The 20,420-nt window shown below is 42.3% G+C and overlaps 34 non-coding genes across 34 annotated transcripts; all 34 read left to right on the top strand.

Annotated features, from left to right (window-relative positions):
* The first annotated feature begins 345 nt into the window (after nucleotides 1-345).
* On the top strand, nucleotides 346-464 carry LOC135159277 (5S ribosomal RNA). Its single transcript, XR_010298022.1, has one exon. It is a non-coding gene; the product is annotated as a 5S ribosomal RNA (ribosomal RNA).
* Nucleotides 465-934: 470 nt separating this feature from the next.
* On the top strand, nucleotides 935-1,053 carry LOC135159276 (5S ribosomal RNA). The gene has a single exon (XR_010298021.1). It is a non-coding gene; the product is annotated as a 5S ribosomal RNA (ribosomal RNA).
* A 470-nt stretch (nucleotides 1,054-1,523) lies between these two features.
* On the top strand, nucleotides 1,524-1,642 carry LOC135159275 (5S ribosomal RNA). The gene has a single exon (XR_010298020.1). It is a non-coding gene; the product is annotated as a 5S ribosomal RNA (ribosomal RNA).
* A 470-nt stretch (nucleotides 1,643-2,112) lies between these two features.
* On the top strand, nucleotides 2,113-2,231 carry LOC135159274 (5S ribosomal RNA). Its single transcript, XR_010298019.1, has one exon. It is a non-coding gene; the product is annotated as a 5S ribosomal RNA (ribosomal RNA).
* Nucleotides 2,232-2,701: 470 nt separating this feature from the next.
* LOC135159273 (5S ribosomal RNA) lies at nucleotides 2,702-2,820 on the top strand. Its single transcript, XR_010298018.1, has one exon. It is a non-coding gene; the product is annotated as a 5S ribosomal RNA (ribosomal RNA).
* Nucleotides 2,821-3,290: 470 nt separating this feature from the next.
* LOC135159272 (5S ribosomal RNA) lies at nucleotides 3,291-3,409 on the top strand. Its single transcript, XR_010298017.1, has one exon. It is a non-coding gene; the product is annotated as a 5S ribosomal RNA (ribosomal RNA).
* A 470-nt stretch (nucleotides 3,410-3,879) lies between these two features.
* LOC135159271 (5S ribosomal RNA) lies at nucleotides 3,880-3,998 on the top strand. Its single transcript, XR_010298016.1, has one exon. It is a non-coding gene; the product is annotated as a 5S ribosomal RNA (ribosomal RNA).
* Nucleotides 3,999-4,468: 470 nt separating this feature from the next.
* On the top strand, nucleotides 4,469-4,587 carry LOC135159270 (5S ribosomal RNA). Its single transcript, XR_010298015.1, has one exon. It is a non-coding gene; the product is annotated as a 5S ribosomal RNA (ribosomal RNA).
* A 470-nt stretch (nucleotides 4,588-5,057) lies between these two features.
* Nucleotides 5,058-5,176, top strand: LOC135159268 (5S ribosomal RNA). The gene has a single exon (XR_010298013.1). It is a non-coding gene; the product is annotated as a 5S ribosomal RNA (ribosomal RNA).
* A 470-nt stretch (nucleotides 5,177-5,646) lies between these two features.
* Nucleotides 5,647-5,765, top strand: LOC135159248 (5S ribosomal RNA). Its single transcript, XR_010297993.1, has one exon. It is a non-coding gene; the product is annotated as a 5S ribosomal RNA (ribosomal RNA).
* A 469-nt stretch (nucleotides 5,766-6,234) lies between these two features.
* On the top strand, nucleotides 6,235-6,353 carry LOC135159267 (5S ribosomal RNA). The gene has a single exon (XR_010298012.1). It is a non-coding gene; the product is annotated as a 5S ribosomal RNA (ribosomal RNA).
* Nucleotides 6,354-6,823: 470 nt separating this feature from the next.
* LOC135159266 (5S ribosomal RNA) lies at nucleotides 6,824-6,942 on the top strand. Its single transcript, XR_010298011.1, has one exon. It is a non-coding gene; the product is annotated as a 5S ribosomal RNA (ribosomal RNA).
* A 470-nt stretch (nucleotides 6,943-7,412) lies between these two features.
* Nucleotides 7,413-7,531, top strand: LOC135159265 (5S ribosomal RNA). Its single transcript, XR_010298010.1, has one exon. It is a non-coding gene; the product is annotated as a 5S ribosomal RNA (ribosomal RNA).
* Nucleotides 7,532-8,001: 470 nt separating this feature from the next.
* LOC135159264 (5S ribosomal RNA) lies at nucleotides 8,002-8,120 on the top strand. Its single transcript, XR_010298009.1, has one exon. It is a non-coding gene; the product is annotated as a 5S ribosomal RNA (ribosomal RNA).
* Nucleotides 8,121-8,590: 470 nt separating this feature from the next.
* LOC135159263 (5S ribosomal RNA) lies at nucleotides 8,591-8,709 on the top strand. Its single transcript, XR_010298008.1, has one exon. It is a non-coding gene; the product is annotated as a 5S ribosomal RNA (ribosomal RNA).
* A 470-nt stretch (nucleotides 8,710-9,179) lies between these two features.
* Nucleotides 9,180-9,298, top strand: LOC135159262 (5S ribosomal RNA). Its single transcript, XR_010298007.1, has one exon. It is a non-coding gene; the product is annotated as a 5S ribosomal RNA (ribosomal RNA).
* A 470-nt stretch (nucleotides 9,299-9,768) lies between these two features.
* Nucleotides 9,769-9,887, top strand: LOC135159261 (5S ribosomal RNA). The gene has a single exon (XR_010298006.1). It is a non-coding gene; the product is annotated as a 5S ribosomal RNA (ribosomal RNA).
* Nucleotides 9,888-10,357: 470 nt separating this feature from the next.
* LOC135159260 (5S ribosomal RNA) lies at nucleotides 10,358-10,476 on the top strand. The gene has a single exon (XR_010298005.1). It is a non-coding gene; the product is annotated as a 5S ribosomal RNA (ribosomal RNA).
* Nucleotides 10,477-10,946: 470 nt separating this feature from the next.
* LOC135159259 (5S ribosomal RNA) lies at nucleotides 10,947-11,065 on the top strand. The gene has a single exon (XR_010298004.1). It is a non-coding gene; the product is annotated as a 5S ribosomal RNA (ribosomal RNA).
* Nucleotides 11,066-11,535: 470 nt separating this feature from the next.
* Nucleotides 11,536-11,654, top strand: LOC135159257 (5S ribosomal RNA). Its single transcript, XR_010298002.1, has one exon. It is a non-coding gene; the product is annotated as a 5S ribosomal RNA (ribosomal RNA).
* Nucleotides 11,655-12,124: 470 nt separating this feature from the next.
* On the top strand, nucleotides 12,125-12,243 carry LOC135159256 (5S ribosomal RNA). The gene has a single exon (XR_010298001.1). It is a non-coding gene; the product is annotated as a 5S ribosomal RNA (ribosomal RNA).
* A 470-nt stretch (nucleotides 12,244-12,713) lies between these two features.
* LOC135159255 (5S ribosomal RNA) lies at nucleotides 12,714-12,832 on the top strand. Its single transcript, XR_010298000.1, has one exon. It is a non-coding gene; the product is annotated as a 5S ribosomal RNA (ribosomal RNA).
* A 470-nt stretch (nucleotides 12,833-13,302) lies between these two features.
* On the top strand, nucleotides 13,303-13,421 carry LOC135159254 (5S ribosomal RNA). Its single transcript, XR_010297999.1, has one exon. It is a non-coding gene; the product is annotated as a 5S ribosomal RNA (ribosomal RNA).
* Nucleotides 13,422-13,891: 470 nt separating this feature from the next.
* Nucleotides 13,892-14,010, top strand: LOC135159253 (5S ribosomal RNA). Its single transcript, XR_010297998.1, has one exon. It is a non-coding gene; the product is annotated as a 5S ribosomal RNA (ribosomal RNA).
* A 470-nt stretch (nucleotides 14,011-14,480) lies between these two features.
* LOC135159252 (5S ribosomal RNA) lies at nucleotides 14,481-14,599 on the top strand. Its single transcript, XR_010297997.1, has one exon. It is a non-coding gene; the product is annotated as a 5S ribosomal RNA (ribosomal RNA).
* A 470-nt stretch (nucleotides 14,600-15,069) lies between these two features.
* LOC135159251 (5S ribosomal RNA) lies at nucleotides 15,070-15,188 on the top strand. Its single transcript, XR_010297996.1, has one exon. It is a non-coding gene; the product is annotated as a 5S ribosomal RNA (ribosomal RNA).
* A 470-nt stretch (nucleotides 15,189-15,658) lies between these two features.
* LOC135159250 (5S ribosomal RNA) lies at nucleotides 15,659-15,777 on the top strand. The gene has a single exon (XR_010297995.1). It is a non-coding gene; the product is annotated as a 5S ribosomal RNA (ribosomal RNA).
* Nucleotides 15,778-16,247: 470 nt separating this feature from the next.
* Nucleotides 16,248-16,366, top strand: LOC135159243 (5S ribosomal RNA). Its single transcript, XR_010297988.1, has one exon. It is a non-coding gene; the product is annotated as a 5S ribosomal RNA (ribosomal RNA).
* Nucleotides 16,367-16,836: 470 nt separating this feature from the next.
* LOC135159232 (5S ribosomal RNA) lies at nucleotides 16,837-16,955 on the top strand. The gene has a single exon (XR_010297977.1). It is a non-coding gene; the product is annotated as a 5S ribosomal RNA (ribosomal RNA).
* A 470-nt stretch (nucleotides 16,956-17,425) lies between these two features.
* Nucleotides 17,426-17,544, top strand: LOC135159291 (5S ribosomal RNA). The gene has a single exon (XR_010298036.1). It is a non-coding gene; the product is annotated as a 5S ribosomal RNA (ribosomal RNA).
* A 470-nt stretch (nucleotides 17,545-18,014) lies between these two features.
* Nucleotides 18,015-18,133, top strand: LOC135159280 (5S ribosomal RNA). Its single transcript, XR_010298025.1, has one exon. It is a non-coding gene; the product is annotated as a 5S ribosomal RNA (ribosomal RNA).
* A 470-nt stretch (nucleotides 18,134-18,603) lies between these two features.
* On the top strand, nucleotides 18,604-18,722 carry LOC135159269 (5S ribosomal RNA). The gene has a single exon (XR_010298014.1). It is a non-coding gene; the product is annotated as a 5S ribosomal RNA (ribosomal RNA).
* Nucleotides 18,723-19,192: 470 nt separating this feature from the next.
* LOC135159258 (5S ribosomal RNA) lies at nucleotides 19,193-19,311 on the top strand. The gene has a single exon (XR_010298003.1). It is a non-coding gene; the product is annotated as a 5S ribosomal RNA (ribosomal RNA).
* A 471-nt stretch (nucleotides 19,312-19,782) lies between these two features.
* Nucleotides 19,783-19,901, top strand: LOC135159226 (5S ribosomal RNA). The gene has a single exon (XR_010297971.1). It is a non-coding gene; the product is annotated as a 5S ribosomal RNA (ribosomal RNA).
* The last annotated feature ends 519 nt before the right edge of the window (nucleotides 19,902-20,420 follow it).

Raw genomic sequence — 20,420 nt, 5'->3', positions numbered from 1 at the left:
TTAATAGAGCAGGAATAAACTTTTCGCTTGATGTCCGACATTCAAGGCAATGATGAAAGTCGTTTGTTTGCAAGCACAGGGTCTCCAAGAGACGAGGCGCGCAGTTCAAGGCCTACACCATCATGTGAATTGTTGCGTCACACACAGGTGCGCATCCAAGAAAAAAAACACGACAATATCTCCAAATTATCGTAGGTAGGCATCCGATGGAAACTGAAACAAACCCAATGAAAGATCGGTGGAATGACTGAAGACATCAATCAACCAATATTATTACTGACAGGGATTAAATAGATGATGACGTCATAGTATCCCTTCAAATAGCTTGACTTTGATGGAGCAAGAGCCTACGACCATACCATGCTGAATATACCGGTTCTCGTCCGATCACCGAAGTCAAGCAGCATAGGGCTCGGTTAGTACTTGGATGGGAGACCGCCTGGGAATACCGGGTGTTGTAGGCATTTTTTGCTTCATGAAATGCCCCTTTATTCATTTTTTCATTTTAAGTCGTTGGTATTTGTTTTCCTTTATAGTATCACTTTTGTCTCCTTTTTTGTTGTCTTTTTCGTCTCCTTCGTCACCCTTTTTAATAGAGCAGGAATAAACTTTTCGCTTGATGTCCGACATTCAAGGCAATGATGAAAGTCGTTTGTTTGCAAGCACAGGGTCTCCAAGAGACGAGGCGCGCAGTTCAAGGCCTACACCATCATGTGAATTGTTGCGTCACACACAGGTGCGCATCCAAGAAAAAAAACACGACAATATCTCCAAATTATCGTAGGTAGGCATCCGATGGAAACTGAAACAAACCCAATGAAAGATCGGTGGAATGACTGAAGACATCAATCAACCAATATTATTACTGACAGGGATTAAATAGATGATGACGTCATAGTATCCCTTCAAATAGCTTGACTTTGATGGAGCAAGAGCCTACGACCATACCATGCTGAATATACCGGTTCTCGTCCGATCACCGAAGTCAAGCAGCATAGGGCTCGGTTAGTACTTGGATGGGAGACCGCCTGGGAATACCGGGTGTTGTAGGCATTTTTTGCTTCATGAAATGCCCCTTTATTCATTTTTTCATTTTAAGTCGTTGGTATTTGTTTTCCTTTATAGTATCACTTTTGTCTCCTTTTTTGTTGTCTTTTTCGTCTCCTTCGTCACCCTTTTTAATAGAGCAGGAATAAACTTTTCGCTTGATGTCCGACATTCAAGGCAATGATGAAAGTCGTTTGTTTGCAAGCACAGGGTCTCCAAGAGACGAGGCGCGCAGTTCAAGGCCTACACCATCATGTGAATTGTTGCGTCACACACAGGTGCGCATCCAAGAAAAAAAACACGACAATATCTCCAAATTATCGTAGGTAGGCATCCGATGGAAACTGAAACAAACCCAATGAAAGATCGGTGGAATGACTGAAGACATCAATCAACCAATATTATTACTGACAGGGATTAAATAGATGATGACGTCATAGTATCCCTTCAAATAGCTTGACTTTGATGGAGCAAGAGCCTACGACCATACCATGCTGAATATACCGGTTCTCGTCCGATCACCGAAGTCAAGCAGCATAGGGCTCGGTTAGTACTTGGATGGGAGACCGCCTGGGAATACCGGGTGTTGTAGGCATTTTTTGCTTCATGAAATGCCCCTTTATTCATTTTTTCATTTTAAGTCGTTGGTATTTGTTTTCCTTTATAGTATCACTTTTGTCTCCTTTTTTGTTGTCTTTTTCGTCTCCTTCGTCACCCTTTTTAATAGAGCAGGAATAAACTTTTCGCTTGATGTCCGACATTCAAGGCAATGATGAAAGTCGTTTGTTTGCAAGCACAGGGTCTCCAAGAGACGAGGCGCGCAGTTCAAGGCCTACACCATCATGTGAATTGTTGCGTCACACACAGGTGCGCATCCAAGAAAAAAAACACGACAATATCTCCAAATTATCGTAGGTAGGCATCCGATGGAAACTGAAACAAACCCAATGAAAGATCGGTGGAATGACTGAAGACATCAATCAACCAATATTATTACTGACAGGGATTAAATAGATGATGACGTCATAGTATCCCTTCAAATAGCTTGACTTTGATGGAGCAAGAGCCTACGACCATACCATGCTGAATATACCGGTTCTCGTCCGATCACCGAAGTCAAGCAGCATAGGGCTCGGTTAGTACTTGGATGGGAGACCGCCTGGGAATACCGGGTGTTGTAGGCATTTTTTGCTTCATGAAATGCCCCTTTATTCATTTTTTCATTTTAAGTCGTTGGTATTTGTTTTCCTTTATAGTATCACTTTTGTCTCCTTTTTTGTTGTCTTTTTCGTCTCCTTCGTCACCCTTTTTAATAGAGCAGGAATAAACTTTTCGCTTGATGTCCGACATTCAAGGCAATGATGAAAGTCGTTTGTTTGCAAGCACAGGGTCTCCAAGAGACGAGGCGCGCAGTTCAAGGCCTACACCATCATGTGAATTGTTGCGTCACACACAGGTGCGCATCCAAGAAAAAAAACACGACAATATCTCCAAATTATCGTAGGTAGGCATCCGATGGAAACTGAAACAAACCCAATGAAAGATCGGTGGAATGACTGAAGACATCAATCAACCAATATTATTACTGACAGGGATTAAATAGATGATGACGTCATAGTATCCCTTCAAATAGCTTGACTTTGATGGAGCAAGAGCCTACGACCATACCATGCTGAATATACCGGTTCTCGTCCGATCACCGAAGTCAAGCAGCATAGGGCTCGGTTAGTACTTGGATGGGAGACCGCCTGGGAATACCGGGTGTTGTAGGCATTTTTTGCTTCATGAAATGCCCCTTTATTCATTTTTTCATTTTAAGTCGTTGGTATTTGTTTTCCTTTATAGTATCACTTTTGTCTCCTTTTTTGTTGTCTTTTTCGTCTCCTTCGTCACCCTTTTTAATAGAGCAGGAATAAACTTTTCGCTTGATGTCCGACATTCAAGGCAATGATGAAAGTCGTTTGTTTGCAAGCACAGGGTCTCCAAGAGACGAGGCGCGCAGTTCAAGGCCTACACCATCATGTGAATTGTTGCGTCACACACAGGTGCGCATCCAAGAAAAAAAACACGACAATATCTCCAAATTATCGTAGGTAGGCATCCGATGGAAACTGAAACAAACCCAATGAAAGATCGGTGGAATGACTGAAGACATCAATCAACCAATATTATTACTGACAGGGATTAAATAGATGATGACGTCATAGTATCCCTTCAAATAGCTTGACTTTGATGGAGCAAGAGCCTACGACCATACCATGCTGAATATACCGGTTCTCGTCCGATCACCGAAGTCAAGCAGCATAGGGCTCGGTTAGTACTTGGATGGGAGACCGCCTGGGAATACCGGGTGTTGTAGGCATTTTTTGCTTCATGAAATGCCCCTTTATTCATTTTTTCATTTTAAGTCGTTGGTATTTGTTTTCCTTTATAGTATCACTTTTGTCTCCTTTTTTGTTGTCTTTTTCGTCTCCTTCGTCACCCTTTTTAATAGAGCAGGAATAAACTTTTCGCTTGATGTCCGACATTCAAGGCAATGATGAAAGTCGTTTGTTTGCAAGCACAGGGTCTCCAAGAGACGAGGCGCGCAGTTCAAGGCCTACACCATCATGTGAATTGTTGCGTCACACACAGGTGCGCATCCAAGAAAAAAAACACGACAATATCTCCAAATTATCGTAGGTAGGCATCCGATGGAAACTGAAACAAACCCAATGAAAGATCGGTGGAATGACTGAAGACATCAATCAACCAATATTATTACTGACAGGGATTAAATAGATGATGACGTCATAGTATCCCTTCAAATAGCTTGACTTTGATGGAGCAAGAGCCTACGACCATACCATGCTGAATATACCGGTTCTCGTCCGATCACCGAAGTCAAGCAGCATAGGGCTCGGTTAGTACTTGGATGGGAGACCGCCTGGGAATACCGGGTGTTGTAGGCATTTTTTGCTTCATGAAATGCCCCTTTATTCATTTTTTCATTTTAAGTCGTTGGTATTTGTTTTCCTTTATAGTATCACTTTTGTCTCCTTTTTTGTTGTCTTTTTCGTCTCCTTCGTCACCCTTTTTAATAGAGCAGGAATAAACTTTTCGCTTGATGTCCGACATTCAAGGCAATGATGAAAGTCGTTTGTTTGCAAGCACAGGGTCTCCAAGAGACGAGGCGCGCAGTTCAAGGCCTACACCATCATGTGAATTGTTGCGTCACACACAGGTGCGCATCCAAGAAAAAAAACACGACAATATCTCCAAATTATCGTAGGTAGGCATCCGATGGAAACTGAAACAAACCCAATGAAAGATCGGTGGAATGACTGAAGACATCAATCAACCAATATTATTACTGACAGGGATTAAATAGATGATGACGTCATAGTATCCCTTCAAATAGCTTGACTTTGATGGAGCAAGAGCCTACGACCATACCATGCTGAATATACCGGTTCTCGTCCGATCACCGAAGTCAAGCAGCATAGGGCTCGGTTAGTACTTGGATGGGAGACCGCCTGGGAATACCGGGTGTTGTAGGCATTTTTTGCTTCATGAAATGCCCCTTTATTCATTTTTTCATTTTAAGTCGTTGGTATTTGTTTTCCTTTATAGTATCACTTTTGTCTCCTTTTTTGTTGTCTTTTTCGTCTCCTTCGTCACCCTTTTTAATAGAGCAGGAATAAACTTTTCGCTTGATGTCCGACATTCAAGGCAATGATGAAAGTCGTTTGTTTGCAAGCACAGGGTCTCCAAGAGACGAGGCGCGCAGTTCAAGGCCTACACCATCATGTGAATTGTTGCGTCACACACAGGTGCGCATCCAAGAAAAAAAACACGACAATATCTCCAAATTATCGTAGGTAGGCATCCGATGGAAACTGAAACAAACCCAATGAAAGATCGGTGGAATGACTGAAGACATCAATCAACCAATATTATTACTGACAGGGATTAAATAGATGATGACGTCATAGTATCCCTTCAAATAGCTTGACTTTGATGGAGCAAGAGCCTACGACCATACCATGCTGAATATACCGGTTCTCGTCCGATCACCGAAGTCAAGCAGCATAGGGCTCGGTTAGTACTTGGATGGGAGACCGCCTGGGAATACCGGGTGTTGTAGGCATTTTTTGCTTCATGAAATGCCCCTTTATTCATTTTTTCATTTTAAGTCGTTGGTATTTGTTTTCCTTTATAGTATCACTTTTGTCTCCTTTTTTGTTGTCTTTTTCGTCTCCTTCGTCACCCTTTTTAATAGAGCAGGAATAAACTTTTCGCTTGATGTCCGACATTCAAGGCAATGATGAAAGTCGTTTGTTTGCAAGCACAGGGTCTCCAAGAGACGAGGCGCGCAGTTCAAGGCCTACACCATCATGTGAATTGTTGCGTCACACACAGGTGCGCATCCAAGAAAAAAAACACGACAATATCTCCAAATTATCGTAGGTAGGCATCCGATGGAAACTGAAACAAACCCAATGAAAGATCGGTGGAATGACTGAAGACATCAATCAACCAATATTATTACTGACAGGGATTAAATAGATGATGACGTCATAGTATCCCTTCAAATAGCTTGACTTTGATGGAGCAAGAGCCTACGACCATACCATGCTGAATATACCGGTTCTCGTCCGATCACCGAAGTCAAGCAGCATAGGGCTCGGTTAGTACTTGGATGGGAGACCGCCTGGGAATACCGGGTGTTGTAGGATTTTTTGCTTCATGAAATGCCCCTTTATTCATTTTTTCATTTTAAGTCGTTGGTATTTGTTTTCCTTTATAGTATCACTTTTGTCTCCTTTTTTGTTGTCTTTTTCGTCTCCTTCGTCACCCTTTTTAATAGAGCAGGAATAAACTTTTCGCTTGATGTCCGACATTCAAGGCAATGATGAAAGTCGTTTGTTTGCAAGCACAGGGTCTCCAAGAGACGAGGCGCGCAGTTCAAGGCCTACACCATCATGTGAATTGTTGCGTCACACACAGGTGCGCATCCAAGAAAAAAAACACGACAATATCTCCAAATTATCGTAGGTAGGCATCCGATGGAAACTGAAACAAACCCAATGAAAGATCGGTGGAATGACTGAAGACATCAATCAACCAATATTATTACTGACAGGGATTAAATAGATGATGACGTCATAGTATCCCTTCAAATAGCTTGACTTTGATGGAGCAAGAGCCTACGACCATACCATGCTGAATATACCGGTTCTCGTCCGATCACCGAAGTCAAGCAGCATAGGGCTCGGTTAGTACTTGGATGGGAGACCGCCTGGGAATACCGGGTGTTGTAGGCATTTTTTGCTTCATGAAATGCCCCTTTATTCATTTTTTCATTTTAAGTCGTTGGTATTTGTTTTCCTTTATAGTATCACTTTTGTCTCCTTTTTTGTTGTCTTTTTCGTCTCCTTCGTCACCCTTTTTAATAGAGCAGGAATAAACTTTTCGCTTGATGTCCGACATTCAAGGCAATGATGAAAGTCGTTTGTTTGCAAGCACAGGGTCTCCAAGAGACGAGGCGCGCAGTTCAAGGCCTACACCATCATGTGAATTGTTGCGTCACACACAGGTGCGCATCCAAGAAAAAAAACACGACAATATCTCCAAATTATCGTAGGTAGGCATCCGATGGAAACTGAAACAAACCCAATGAAAGATCGGTGGAATGACTGAAGACATCAATCAACCAATATTATTACTGACAGGGATTAAATAGATGATGACGTCATAGTATCCCTTCAAATAGCTTGACTTTGATGGAGCAAGAGCCTACGACCATACCATGCTGAATATACCGGTTCTCGTCCGATCACCGAAGTCAAGCAGCATAGGGCTCGGTTAGTACTTGGATGGGAGACCGCCTGGGAATACCGGGTGTTGTAGGCATTTTTTGCTTCATGAAATGCCCCTTTATTCATTTTTTCATTTTAAGTCGTTGGTATTTGTTTTCCTTTATAGTATCACTTTTGTCTCCTTTTTTGTTGTCTTTTTCGTCTCCTTCGTCACCCTTTTTAATAGAGCAGGAATAAACTTTTCGCTTGATGTCCGACATTCAAGGCAATGATGAAAGTCGTTTGTTTGCAAGCACAGGGTCTCCAAGAGACGAGGCGCGCAGTTCAAGGCCTACACCATCATGTGAATTGTTGCGTCACACACAGGTGCGCATCCAAGAAAAAAAACACGACAATATCTCCAAATTATCGTAGGTAGGCATCCGATGGAAACTGAAACAAACCCAATGAAAGATCGGTGGAATGACTGAAGACATCAATCAACCAATATTATTACTGACAGGGATTAAATAGATGATGACGTCATAGTATCCCTTCAAATAGCTTGACTTTGATGGAGCAAGAGCCTACGACCATACCATGCTGAATATACCGGTTCTCGTCCGATCACCGAAGTCAAGCAGCATAGGGCTCGGTTAGTACTTGGATGGGAGACCGCCTGGGAATACCGGGTGTTGTAGGCATTTTTTGCTTCATGAAATGCCCCTTTATTCATTTTTTCATTTTAAGTCGTTGGTATTTGTTTTCCTTTATAGTATCACTTTTGTCTCCTTTTTTGTTGTCTTTTTCGTCTCCTTCGTCACCCTTTTTAATAGAGCAGGAATAAACTTTTCGCTTGATGTCCGACATTCAAGGCAATGATGAAAGTCGTTTGTTTGCAAGCACAGGGTCTCCAAGAGACGAGGCGCGCAGTTCAAGGCCTACACCATCATGTGAATTGTTGCGTCACACACAGGTGCGCATCCAAGAAAAAAAACACGACAATATCTCCAAATTATCGTAGGTAGGCATCCGATGGAAACTGAAACAAACCCAATGAAAGATCGGTGGAATGACTGAAGACATCAATCAACCAATATTATTACTGACAGGGATTAAATAGATGATGACGTCATAGTATCCCTTCAAATAGCTTGACTTTGATGGAGCAAGAGCCTACGACCATACCATGCTGAATATACCGGTTCTCGTCCGATCACCGAAGTCAAGCAGCATAGGGCTCGGTTAGTACTTGGATGGGAGACCGCCTGGGAATACCGGGTGTTGTAGGCATTTTTTGCTTCATGAAATGCCCCTTTATTCATTTTTTCATTTTAAGTCGTTGGTATTTGTTTTCCTTTATAGTATCACTTTTGTCTCCTTTTTTGTTGTCTTTTTCGTCTCCTTCGTCACCCTTTTTAATAGAGCAGGAATAAACTTTTCGCTTGATGTCCGACATTCAAGGCAATGATGAAAGTCGTTTGTTTGCAAGCACAGGGTCTCCAAGAGACGAGGCGCGCAGTTCAAGGCCTACACCATCATGTGAATTGTTGCGTCACACACAGGTGCGCATCCAAGAAAAAAAACACGACAATATCTCCAAATTATCGTAGGTAGGCATCCGATGGAAACTGAAACAAACCCAATGAAAGATCGGTGGAATGACTGAAGACATCAATCAACCAATATTATTACTGACAGGGATTAAATAGATGATGACGTCATAGTATCCCTTCAAATAGCTTGACTTTGATGGAGCAAGAGCCTACGACCATACCATGCTGAATATACCGGTTCTCGTCCGATCACCGAAGTCAAGCAGCATAGGGCTCGGTTAGTACTTGGATGGGAGACCGCCTGGGAATACCGGGTGTTGTAGGCATTTTTTGCTTCATGAAATGCCCCTTTATTCATTTTTTCATTTTAAGTCGTTGGTATTTGTTTTCCTTTATAGTATCACTTTTGTCTCCTTTTTTGTTGTCTTTTTCGTCTCCTTCGTCACCCTTTTTAATAGAGCAGGAATAAACTTTTCGCTTGATGTCCGACATTCAAGGCAATGATGAAAGTCGTTTGTTTGCAAGCACAGGGTCTCCAAGAGACGAGGCGCGCAGTTCAAGGCCTACACCATCATGTGAATTGTTGCGTCACACACAGGTGCGCATCCAAGAAAAAAAACACGACAATATCTCCAAATTATCGTAGGTAGGCATCCGATGGAAACTGAAACAAACCCAATGAAAGATCGGTGGAATGACTGAAGACATCAATCAACCAATATTATTACTGACAGGGATTAAATAGATGATGACGTCATAGTATCCCTTCAAATAGCTTGACTTTGATGGAGCAAGAGCCTACGACCATACCATGCTGAATATACCGGTTCTCGTCCGATCACCGAAGTCAAGCAGCATAGGGCTCGGTTAGTACTTGGATGGGAGACCGCCTGGGAATACCGGGTGTTGTAGGCATTTTTTGCTTCATGAAATGCCCCTTTATTCATTTTTTCATTTTAAGTCGTTGGTATTTGTTTTCCTTTATAGTATCACTTTTGTCTCCTTTTTTGTTGTCTTTTTCGTCTCCTTCGTCACCCTTTTTAATAGAGCAGGAATAAACTTTTCGCTTGATGTCCGACATTCAAGGCAATGATGAAAGTCGTTTGTTTGCAAGCACAGGGTCTCCAAGAGACGAGGCGCGCAGTTCAAGGCCTACACCATCATGTGAATTGTTGCGTCACACACAGGTGCGCATCCAAGAAAAAAAACACGACAATATCTCCAAATTATCGTAGGTAGGCATCCGATGGAAACTGAAACAAACCCAATGAAAGATCGGTGGAATGACTGAAGACATCAATCAACCAATATTATTACTGACAGGGATTAAATAGATGATGACGTCATAGTATCCCTTCAAATAGCTTGACTTTGATGGAGCAAGAGCCTACGACCATACCATGCTGAATATACCGGTTCTCGTCCGATCACCGAAGTCAAGCAGCATAGGGCTCGGTTAGTACTTGGATGGGAGACCGCCTGGGAATACCGGGTGTTGTAGGCATTTTTTGCTTCATGAAATGCCCCTTTATTCATTTTTTCATTTTAAGTCGTTGGTATTTGTTTTCCTTTATAGTATCACTTTTGTCTCCTTTTTTGTTGTCTTTTTCGTCTCCTTCGTCACCCTTTTTAATAGAGCAGGAATAAACTTTTCGCTTGATGTCCGACATTCAAGGCAATGATGAAAGTCGTTTGTTTGCAAGCACAGGGTCTCCAAGAGACGAGGCGCGCAGTTCAAGGCCTACACCATCATGTGAATTGTTGCGTCACACACAGGTGCGCATCCAAGAAAAAAAACACGACAATATCTCCAAATTATCGTAGGTAGGCATCCGATGGAAACTGAAACAAACCCAATGAAAGATCGGTGGAATGACTGAAGACATCAATCAACCAATATTATTACTGACAGGGATTAAATAGATGATGACGTCATAGTATCCCTTCAAATAGCTTGACTTTGATGGAGCAAGAGCCTACGACCATACCATGCTGAATATACCGGTTCTCGTCCGATCACCGAAGTCAAGCAGCATAGGGCTCGGTTAGTACTTGGATGGGAGACCGCCTGGGAATACCGGGTGTTGTAGGCATTTTTTGCTTCATGAAATGCCCCTTTATTCATTTTTTCATTTTAAGTCGTTGGTATTTGTTTTCCTTTATAGTATCACTTTTGTCTCCTTTTTTGTTGTCTTTTTCGTCTCCTTCGTCACCCTTTTTAATAGAGCAGGAATAAACTTTTCGCTTGATGTCCGACATTCAAGGCAATGATGAAAGTCGTTTGTTTGCAAGCACAGGGTCTCCAAGAGACGAGGCGCGCAGTTCAAGGCCTACACCATCATGTGAATTGTTGCGTCACACACAGGTGCGCATCCAAGAAAAAAAACACGACAATATCTCCAAATTATCGTAGGTAGGCATCCGATGGAAACTGAAACAAACCCAATGAAAGATCGGTGGAATGACTGAAGACATCAATCAACCAATATTATTACTGACAGGGATTAAATAGATGATGACGTCATAGTATCCCTTCAAATAGCTTGACTTTGATGGAGCAAGAGCCTACGACCATACCATGCTGAATATACCGGTTCTCGTCCGATCACCGAAGTCAAGCAGCATAGGGCTCGGTTAGTACTTGGATGGGAGACCGCCTGGGAATACCGGGTGTTGTAGGCATTTTTTGCTTCATGAAATGCCCCTTTATTCATTTTTTCATTTTAAGTCGTTGGTATTTGTTTTCCTTTATAGTATCACTTTTGTCTCCTTTTTTGTTGTCTTTTTCGTCTCCTTCGTCACCCTTTTTAATAGAGCAGGAATAAACTTTTCGCTTGATGTCCGACATTCAAGGCAATGATGAAAGTCGTTTGTTTGCAAGCACAGGGTCTCCAAGAGACGAGGCGCGCAGTTCAAGGCCTACACCATCATGTGAATTGTTGCGTCACACACAGGTGCGCATCCAAGAAAAAAAACACGACAATATCTCCAAATTATCGTAGGTAGGCATCCGATGGAAACTGAAACAAACCCAATGAAAGATCGGTGGAATGACTGAAGACATCAATCAACCAATATTATTACTGACAGGGATTAAATAGATGATGACGTCATAGTATCCCTTCAAATAGCTTGACTTTGATGGAGCAAGAGCCTACGACCATACCATGCTGAATATACCGGTTCTCGTCCGATCACCGAAGTCAAGCAGCATAGGGCTCGGTTAGTACTTGGATGGGAGACCGCCTGGGAATACCGGGTGTTGTAGGCATTTTTTGCTTCATGAAATGCCCCTTTATTCATTTTTTCATTTTAAGTCGTTGGTATTTGTTTTCCTTTATAGTATCACTTTTGTCTCCTTTTTTGTTGTCTTTTTCGTCTCCTTCGTCACCCTTTTTAATAGAGCAGGAATAAACTTTTCGCTTGATGTCCGACATTCAAGGCAATGATGAAAGTCGTTTGTTTGCAAGCACAGGGTCTCCAAGAGACGAGGCGCGCAGTTCAAGGCCTACACCATCATGTGAATTGTTGCGTCACACACAGGTGCGCATCCAAGAAAAAAAACACGACAATATCTCCAAATTATCGTAGGTAGGCATCCGATGGAAACTGAAACAAACCCAATGAAAGATCGGTGGAATGACTGAAGACATCAATCAACCAATATTATTACTGACAGGGATTAAATAGATGATGACGTCATAGTATCCCTTCAAATAGCTTGACTTTGATGGAGCAAGAGCCTACGACCATACCATGCTGAATATACCGGTTCTCGTCCGATCACCGAAGTCAAGCAGCATAGGGCTCGGTTAGTACTTGGATGGGAGACCGCCTGGGAATACCGGGTGTTGTAGGCATTTTTTGCTTCATGAAATGCCCCTTTATTCATTTTTTCATTTTAAGTCGTTGGTATTTGTTTTCCTTTATAGTATCACTTTTGTCTCCTTTTTTGTTGTCTTTTTCGTCTCCTTCGTCACCCTTTTTAATAGAGCAGGAATAAACTTTTCGCTTGATGTCCGACATTCAAGGCAATGATGAAAGTCGTTTGTTTGCAAGCACAGGGTCTCCAAGAGACGAGGCGCGCAGTTCAAGGCCTACACCATCATGTGAATTGTTGCGTCACACACAGGTGCGCATCCAAGAAAAAAAACACGACAATATCTCCAAATTATCGTAGGTAGGCATCCGATGGAAACTGAAACAAACCCAATGAAAGATCGGTGGAATGACTGAAGACATCAATCAACCAATATTATTACTGACAGGGATTAAATAGATGATGACGTCATAGTATCCCTTCAAATAGCTTGACTTTGATGGAGCAAGAGCCTACGACCATACCATGCTGAATATACCGGTTCTCGTCCGATCACCGAAGTCAAGCAGCATAGGGCTCGGTTAGTACTTGGATGGGAGACCGCCTGGGAATACCGGGTGTTGTAGGCATTTTTTGCTTCATGAAATGCCCCTTTATTCATTTTTTCATTTTAAGTCGTTGGTATTTGTTTTCCTTTATAGTATCACTTTTGTCTCCTTTTTTGTTGTCTTTTTCGTCTCCTTCGTCACCCTTTTTAATAGAGCAGGAATAAACTTTTCGCTTGATGTCCGACATTCAAGGCAATGATGAAAGTCGTTTGTTTGCAAGCACAGGGTCTCCAAGAGACGAGGCGCGCAGTTCAAGGCCTACACCATCATGTGAATTGTTGCGTCACACACAGGTGCGCATCCAAGAAAAAAAACACGACAATATCTCCAAATTATCGTAGGTAGGCATCCGATGGAAACTGAAACAAACCCAATGAAAGATCGGTGGAATGACTGAAGACATCAATCAACCAATATTATTACTGACAGGGATTAAATAGATGATGACGTCATAGTATCCCTTCAAATAGCTTGACTTTGATGGAGCAAGAGCCTACGACCATACCATGCTGAATATACCGGTTCTCGTCCGATCACCGAAGTCAAGCAGCATAGGGCTCGGTTAGTACTTGGATGGGAGACCGCCTGGGAATACCGGGTGTTGTAGGCATTTTTTGCTTCATGAAATGCCCCTTTATTCATTTTTTCATTTTAAGTCGTTGGTATTTGTTTTCCTTTATAGTATCACTTTTGTCTCCTTTTTTGTTGTCTTTTTCGTCTCCTTCGTCACCCTTTTTAATAGAGCAGGAATAAACTTTTCGCTTGATGTCCGACATTCAAGGCAATGATGAAAGTCGTTTGTTTGCAAGCACAGGGTCTCCAAGAGACGAGGCGCGCAGTTCAAGGCCTACACCATCATGTGAATTGTTGCGTCACACACAGGTGCGCATCCAAGAAAAAAAACACGACAATATCTCCAAATTATCGTAGGTAGGCATCCGATGGAAACTGAAACAAACCCAATGAAAGATCGGTGGAATGACTGAAGACATCAATCAACCAATATTATTACTGACAGGGATTAAATAGATGATGACGTCATAGTATCCCTTCAAATAGCTTGACTTTGATGGAGCAAGAGCCTACGACCATACCATGCTGAATATACCGGTTCTCGTCCGATCACCGAAGTCAAGCAGCATAGGGCTCGGTTAGTACTTGGATGGGAGACCGCCTGGGAATACCGGGTGTTGTAGGCATTTTTTGCTTCATGAAATGCCCCTTTATTCATTTTTTCATTTTAAGTCGTTGGTATTTGTTTTCCTTTATAGTATCACTTTTGTCTCCTTTTTTGTTGTCTTTTTCGTCTCCTTCGTCACCCTTTTTAATAGAGCAGGAATAAACTTTTCGCTTGATGTCCGACATTCAAGGCAATGATGAAAGTCGTTTGTTTGCAAGCACAGGGTCTCCAAGAGACGAGGCGCGCAGTTCAAGGCCTACACCATCATGTGAATTGTTGCGTCACACACAGGTGCGCATCCAAGAAAAAAAACACGACAATATCTCCAAATTATCGTAGGTAGGCATCCGATGGAAACTGAAACAAACCCAATGAAAGATCGGTGGAATGACTGAAGACATCAATCAACCAATATTATTACTGACAGGGATTAAATAGATGATGACGTCATAGTATCCCTTCAAATAGCTTGACTTTGATGGAGCAAGAGCCTACGACCATACCATGCTGAATATACCGGTTCTCGTCCGATCACCGAAGTCAAGCAGCATAGGGCTCGGTTAGTACTTGGATGGGAGACCGCCTGGGAATACCGGGTGTTGTAGGCATTTTTTGCTTCATGAAATGCCCCTTTATTCATTTTTTCATTTTAAGTCGTTGGTATTTGTTTTCCTTTATAGTATCACTTTTGTCTCCTTTTTTGTTGTCTTTTTCGTCTCCTTCGTCACCCTTTTTAATAGAGCAGGAATAAACTTTTCGCTTGATGTCCGACATTCAAGGCAATGATGAAAGTCGTTTGTTTGCAAGCACAGGGTCTCCAAGAGACGAGGCGCGCAGTTCAAGGCCTACACCATCATGTGAATTGTTGCGTCACACACAGGTGCGCATCCAAGAAAAAAAACACGACAATATCTCCAAATTATCGTAGGTAGGCATCCGATGGAAACTGAAACAAACCCAATGAAAGATCGGTGGAATGACTGAAGACATCAATCAACCAATATTATTACTGACAGGGATTAAATAGATGATGACGTCATAGTATCCCTTCAAATAGCTTGACTTTGATGGAGCAAGAGCCTACGACCATACCATGCTGAATATACCGGTTCTCGTCCGATCACCGAAGTCAAGCAGCATAGGGCTCGGTTAGTACTTGGATGGGAGACCGCCTGGGAATACCGGGTGTTGTAGGCATTTTTTGCTTCATGAAATGCCCCTTTATTCATTTTTTCATTTTAAGTCGTTGGTATTTGTTTTCCTTTATAGTATCACTTTTGTCTCCTTTTTTGTTGTCTTTTTCGTCTCCTTCGTCACCCTTTTTAATAGAGCAGGAATAAACTTTTCGCTTGATGTCCGACATTCAAGGCAATGATGAAAGTCGTTTGTTTGCAAGCACAGGGTCTCCAAGAGACGAGGCGCGCAGTTCAAGGCCTACACCATCATGTGAATTGTTGCGTCACACACAGGTGCGCATCCAAGAAAAAAAACACGACAATATCTCCAAATTATCGTAGGTAGGCATCCGATGGAAACTGAAACAAACCCAATGAAAGATCGGTGGAATGACTGAAGACATCAATCAACCAATATTATTACTGACAGGGATTAAATAGATGATGACGTCATAGTATCCCTTCAAATAGCTTGACTTTGATGGAGCAAGAGCCTACGACCATACCATGCTGAATATACCGGTTCTCGTCCGATCACCGAAGTCAAGCAGCATAGGGCTCGGTTAGTACTTGGATGGGAGACCGCCTGGGAATACCGGGTGTTGTAGGCATTTTTTGCTTCATGAAATGCCCCTTTATTCATTTTTTCATTTTAAGTCGTTGGTATTTGTTTTCCTTTATAGTATCACTTTTGTCTCCTTTTTTGTTGTCTTTTTCGTCTCCTTCGTCACCCTTTTTAATAGAGCAGGAATAAACTTTTCGCTTGATGTCCGACATTCAAGGCAATGATGAAAGTCGTTTGTTTGCAAGCACAGGGTCTCCAAGAGACGAGGCGCGCAGTTCAAGGCCTACACCATCATGTGAATTGTTGCGTCACACACAGGTGCGCATCCAAGAAAAAAAACACGACAATATCTCCAAATTATCGTAGGTAGGCATCCGATGGAAACTGAAACAAACCCAATGAAAGATCGGTGGAATGACTGAAGACATCAATCAACCAATATTATTACTGACAGGGATTAAATAGATGATGACGTCATAGTATCCCTTCAAATAGCTTGACTTTGATGGAGCAAGAGCCTACGACCATACCATGCTGAATATACCGGTTCTCGTCCGATCACCGAAGTCAAGCAGCATAGGGCTCGGTTAGTACTTGGATGGGAGACCGCCTGGGAATACCGGGTGTTGTAGGCATTTTTTGCTTCATGAAATGCCCCTTTATTCATTTTTTCATTTTAAGTCGTTGGTATTTGTTTTCCTTTATAGTATCACTTTTGTCTCCTTTTTTGTTGTCTTTTTCGTCTCCTTCGTCACCCTTTTTAATAGAGCAGGAATAAACTTTTCGCTTGATGTCCGACATTCAAGGCAATGATGAAAGTCGTTTGTTTGCAAGCACAGGGTCTCCAAGAGACGAGGCGCGCAGTTCAAGGCCTACACCATCATGTGAATTGTTGCGTCACACACAGGTGCGCATCCAAGAAAAAAAACACGACAATATCTCCAAATTATCGTAGGTAGGCATCCGATGGAAACTGAAACAAACCCAATGAAAGATCGGTGGAATGACTGAAGACATCAATCAACCAATATTATTACTGACAGGGATTAAATAGATGATGACGTCATAGTATCCCTTCAAATAGCTTGACTTTGATGGAGCAAGAGCCTACGACCATACCATGCTGAATATACCGGTTCTCGTCCGATCACCGAAGTCAAGCAGCATAGGGCTCGGTTAGTACTTGGATGGGAGACCGCCTGGGAATACCGGGTGTTGTAGGCATTTTTTGCTTCATGAAATGCCCCTTTATTCATTTTTTCATTTTAAGTCGTTGGTATTTGTTTTCCTTTATAGTATCACTTTTGTCTCCTTTTTTGTTGTCTTTTTCGTCTCCTTCGTCACCCTTTTTAATAGAGCAGGAATAAACTTTTCGCTTGATGTCCGACATTCAAGGCAATGATGAAAGTCGTTTGTTTGCAAGCACAGGGTCTCCAAGAGACGAGGCGCGCAGTTCAAGGCCTACACCATCATGTGAATTGTTGCGTCACACACAGGTGCGCATCCAAGAAAAAAAACACGACAATATCTCCAAATTATCGTAGGTAGGCATCCGATGGAAACTGAAACAAACCCAATGAAAGATCGGTGGAATGACTGAAGACATCAATCAACCAATATTATTACTGACAGGGATTAAATAGATGATGACGTCATAGTATCCCTTCAAATAGCTTGACTTTGATGGAGCAAGAGCCTACGACCATACCATGCTGAATATACCGGTTCTCGTCCGATCACCGAAGTCAAGCAGCATAGGGCTCGGTTAGTACTTGGATGGGAGACCGCCTGGGAATACCGGGTGTTGTAGGCATTTTTTGCTTCATGAAATGCCCCTTTATTCATTTTTTCATTTTAAGTCGTTGGTATTTGTTTTCCTTTATAGTATCACTTTTGTCTCCTTTTTTGTTGTCTTTTTCGTCTCCTTCGTCACCCTTTTTAATAGAGCAGGAATAAACTTTTCGCTTGATGTCCGACATTCAAGGCAATGATGAAAGTCGTTTGTTTGCAAGCACAGGGTCTCCAAGAGACGAGGCGCGCAGTTCAAGGCCTACACCATCATGTGAATTGTTGCGTCACACACAGGTGCGCATCCAAGAAAAAAAACACGACAATATCTCCAAATTATCGTAGGTAGGCATCCGATGGAAACTGAAACAAACCCAATGAAAGATCGGTGGAATGACTGAAGACATCAATCAACCAATATTATTACTGACAGGGATTAAATAGATGATGACGTCATAGTATCCCTTCAAATAGCTTGACTTTGATGGAGCAAGAGCCTACGACCATACCATGCTGAATATACCGGTTCTCGTCCGATCACCGAAGTCAAGCAGCATAGGGCTCGGTTAGTACTTGGATGGGAGACCGCCTGGGAATACCGGGTGTTGTAGGCATTTTTTGCTTCATGAAATGCCCCTTTATTCATTTTTTCATTTTAAGTCGTTGGTATTTGTTTTCCTTTATAGTATCACTTTTGTCTCCTTTTTTGTTGTCTTTTTCGTCTCCTTCGTCACCCTTTTTAATAGAGCAGGAATAAACTTTTCGCTTGATGTCCGACATTCAAGGCAATGATGAAAGTCGTTTGTTTGCAAGCACAGGGTCTCCAAGAGACGAGGCGCGCAGTTCAAGGCCTACACCATCATGTGAATTGTTGCGTCACACACAGGTGCGCATCCAAGAAAAAAAACACGACAATATCTCCAAATTATCGTAGGTAGGCATCCGATGGAAACTGAAACAAACCCAATGAAAGATCGGTGGAATGACTGAAGACATCAATCAACCAATATTATTACTGACAGGGATTAAATAGATGATGACGTCATAGTATCCCTTCAAATAGCTTGACTTTGATGGAGCAAGAGCCTACGACCATACCATGCTGAATATACCGGTTCTCGTCCGATCACCGAAGTCAAGCAGCATAGGGCTCGGTTAGTACTTGGATGGGAGACCGCCTGGGAATACCGGGTGTTGTAGGCATTTTTTGCTTCATGAAATGCCCCTTTATTCATTTTTTCATTTTAAGTCGTTGGTATTTGTTTTCCTTTATAGTATCACTTTTGTCTCCTTTTTTGTTGTCTTTTTCGTCTCCTTCGTCACCCTTTTTAATAGAGCAGGAATAAACTTTTCGCTTGATGTCCGACATTCAAGGCAATGATGAAAGTCGTTTGTTTGCAAGCACAGGGTCTCCAAGAGACGAGGCGCGCAGTTCAAGGCCTACACCATCATGTGAATTGTTGCGTCACACACAGGTGCGCATCCAAGAAAAAAAACACGACAATATCTCCAAATTATCGTAGGTAGGCATCCGATGGAAACTGAAACAAACCCAATGAAAGATCGGTGGAATGACTGAAGACATCAATCAACCAATATTATTACTGACAGGGATTAAATAGATGATGACGTCATAGTATCCCTTCAAATAGCTTGACTTTGATGGAGCAAGAGCCTACGACCATACCATGCTGAATATACCGGTTCTCGTCCGATCACCGAAGTCAAGCAGCATAGGGCTCGGTTAGTACTTGGATGGGAGACCGCCTGGGAATACCGGGTGTTGTAGGCATTTTTTGCTTCATGAAATGCCCCTTTATTCATTTTTTCATTTTAAGTCGTTGGTATTTGTTTTCCTTTATAGTATCACTTTTGTCTCCTTTTTTGTTGTCTTTTTCGTCTCCTTCGTCACCCTTTTTAATAGAGCAGGAATAAACTTTTCGCTTGATGTCCGACATTCAAGGCAATGATGAAAGTCGTTTGTTTGCAAGCACAGGGTCTCCAAGAGACGAGGCGCGCAGTTCAAGGCCTACACCATCATGTGAATTGTTGCGTCACACACAGGTGCGCATCCAAGAAAAAAAAACACGACAATATCTCCAAATTATCGTAGGTAGGCATCCGATGGAAACTGAAACAAACCCAATGAAAGATCGGTGGAATGACTGAAGACATCAATCAACCAATATTATTACTGACAGGGATTAAATAGATGATGACGTCATAGTATCCCTTCAAATAGCTTGACTTTGATGGAGCAAGAGCCTACGACCATACCATGCTGAATATACCGGTTCTCGTCCGATCACCGAAGTCAAGCAGCATAGGGCTCGGTTAGTACTTGGATGGGAGACCGCCTGGGAATACCGGGTGTTGTAGGCATTTTTTGCTTCATGAAATGCCCCTTTATTCATTTTTTCATTTTAAGTCGTTGGTATTTGTTTTCCTTTATAGTATCACTTTTGTCTCCTTTTTTGTTGTCTTTTTCGTCTCCTTCGTCACCCTTTTTAATAGAGCAGGAATAAACTTTTCGCTTGATGTCCGACATTCAAGGCAATGATGAAAGTCGTTTGTTTGCAAGCACAGGGTCTCCAAGAGACGAGGCGCGCAGTTCAAGGCCTACACCATCATGTGAATTGTTGCGTCACACACAGGTGCGCATCCAAGAAAAAAAACACGACAATATCTCCAAATTATCGTAGGTAGGCATCCGATGGAAACTGAAACAAACCCAATGAAAGATCGGTGGAATGACTGAAGACATCAATCAACCAATATTATTACTGACAGGGATTAAATAGATGATGACGTCATAGTATCCCTTCAAATAGCTTGACTTTGATGGAGCAAGAGCCTACGACCATACCATGCTGAATATACCGGTTCTCGTCCGATCACCGA

Source organism: Lytechinus pictus, unplaced genomic scaffold, assembly GCF_037042905.1.
Source record: "Lytechinus pictus isolate F3 Inbred unplaced genomic scaffold, Lp3.0 scaffold_190, whole genome shotgun sequence".
Classification (NCBI taxonomy): Eukaryota; Metazoa; Echinodermata; class Echinoidea; order Temnopleuroida; family Toxopneustidae; genus Lytechinus; species Lytechinus pictus.
Note: the sequence above shows the minus strand (reverse complement) of the source record. Positions and strands in the feature narration are given on the sequence as shown.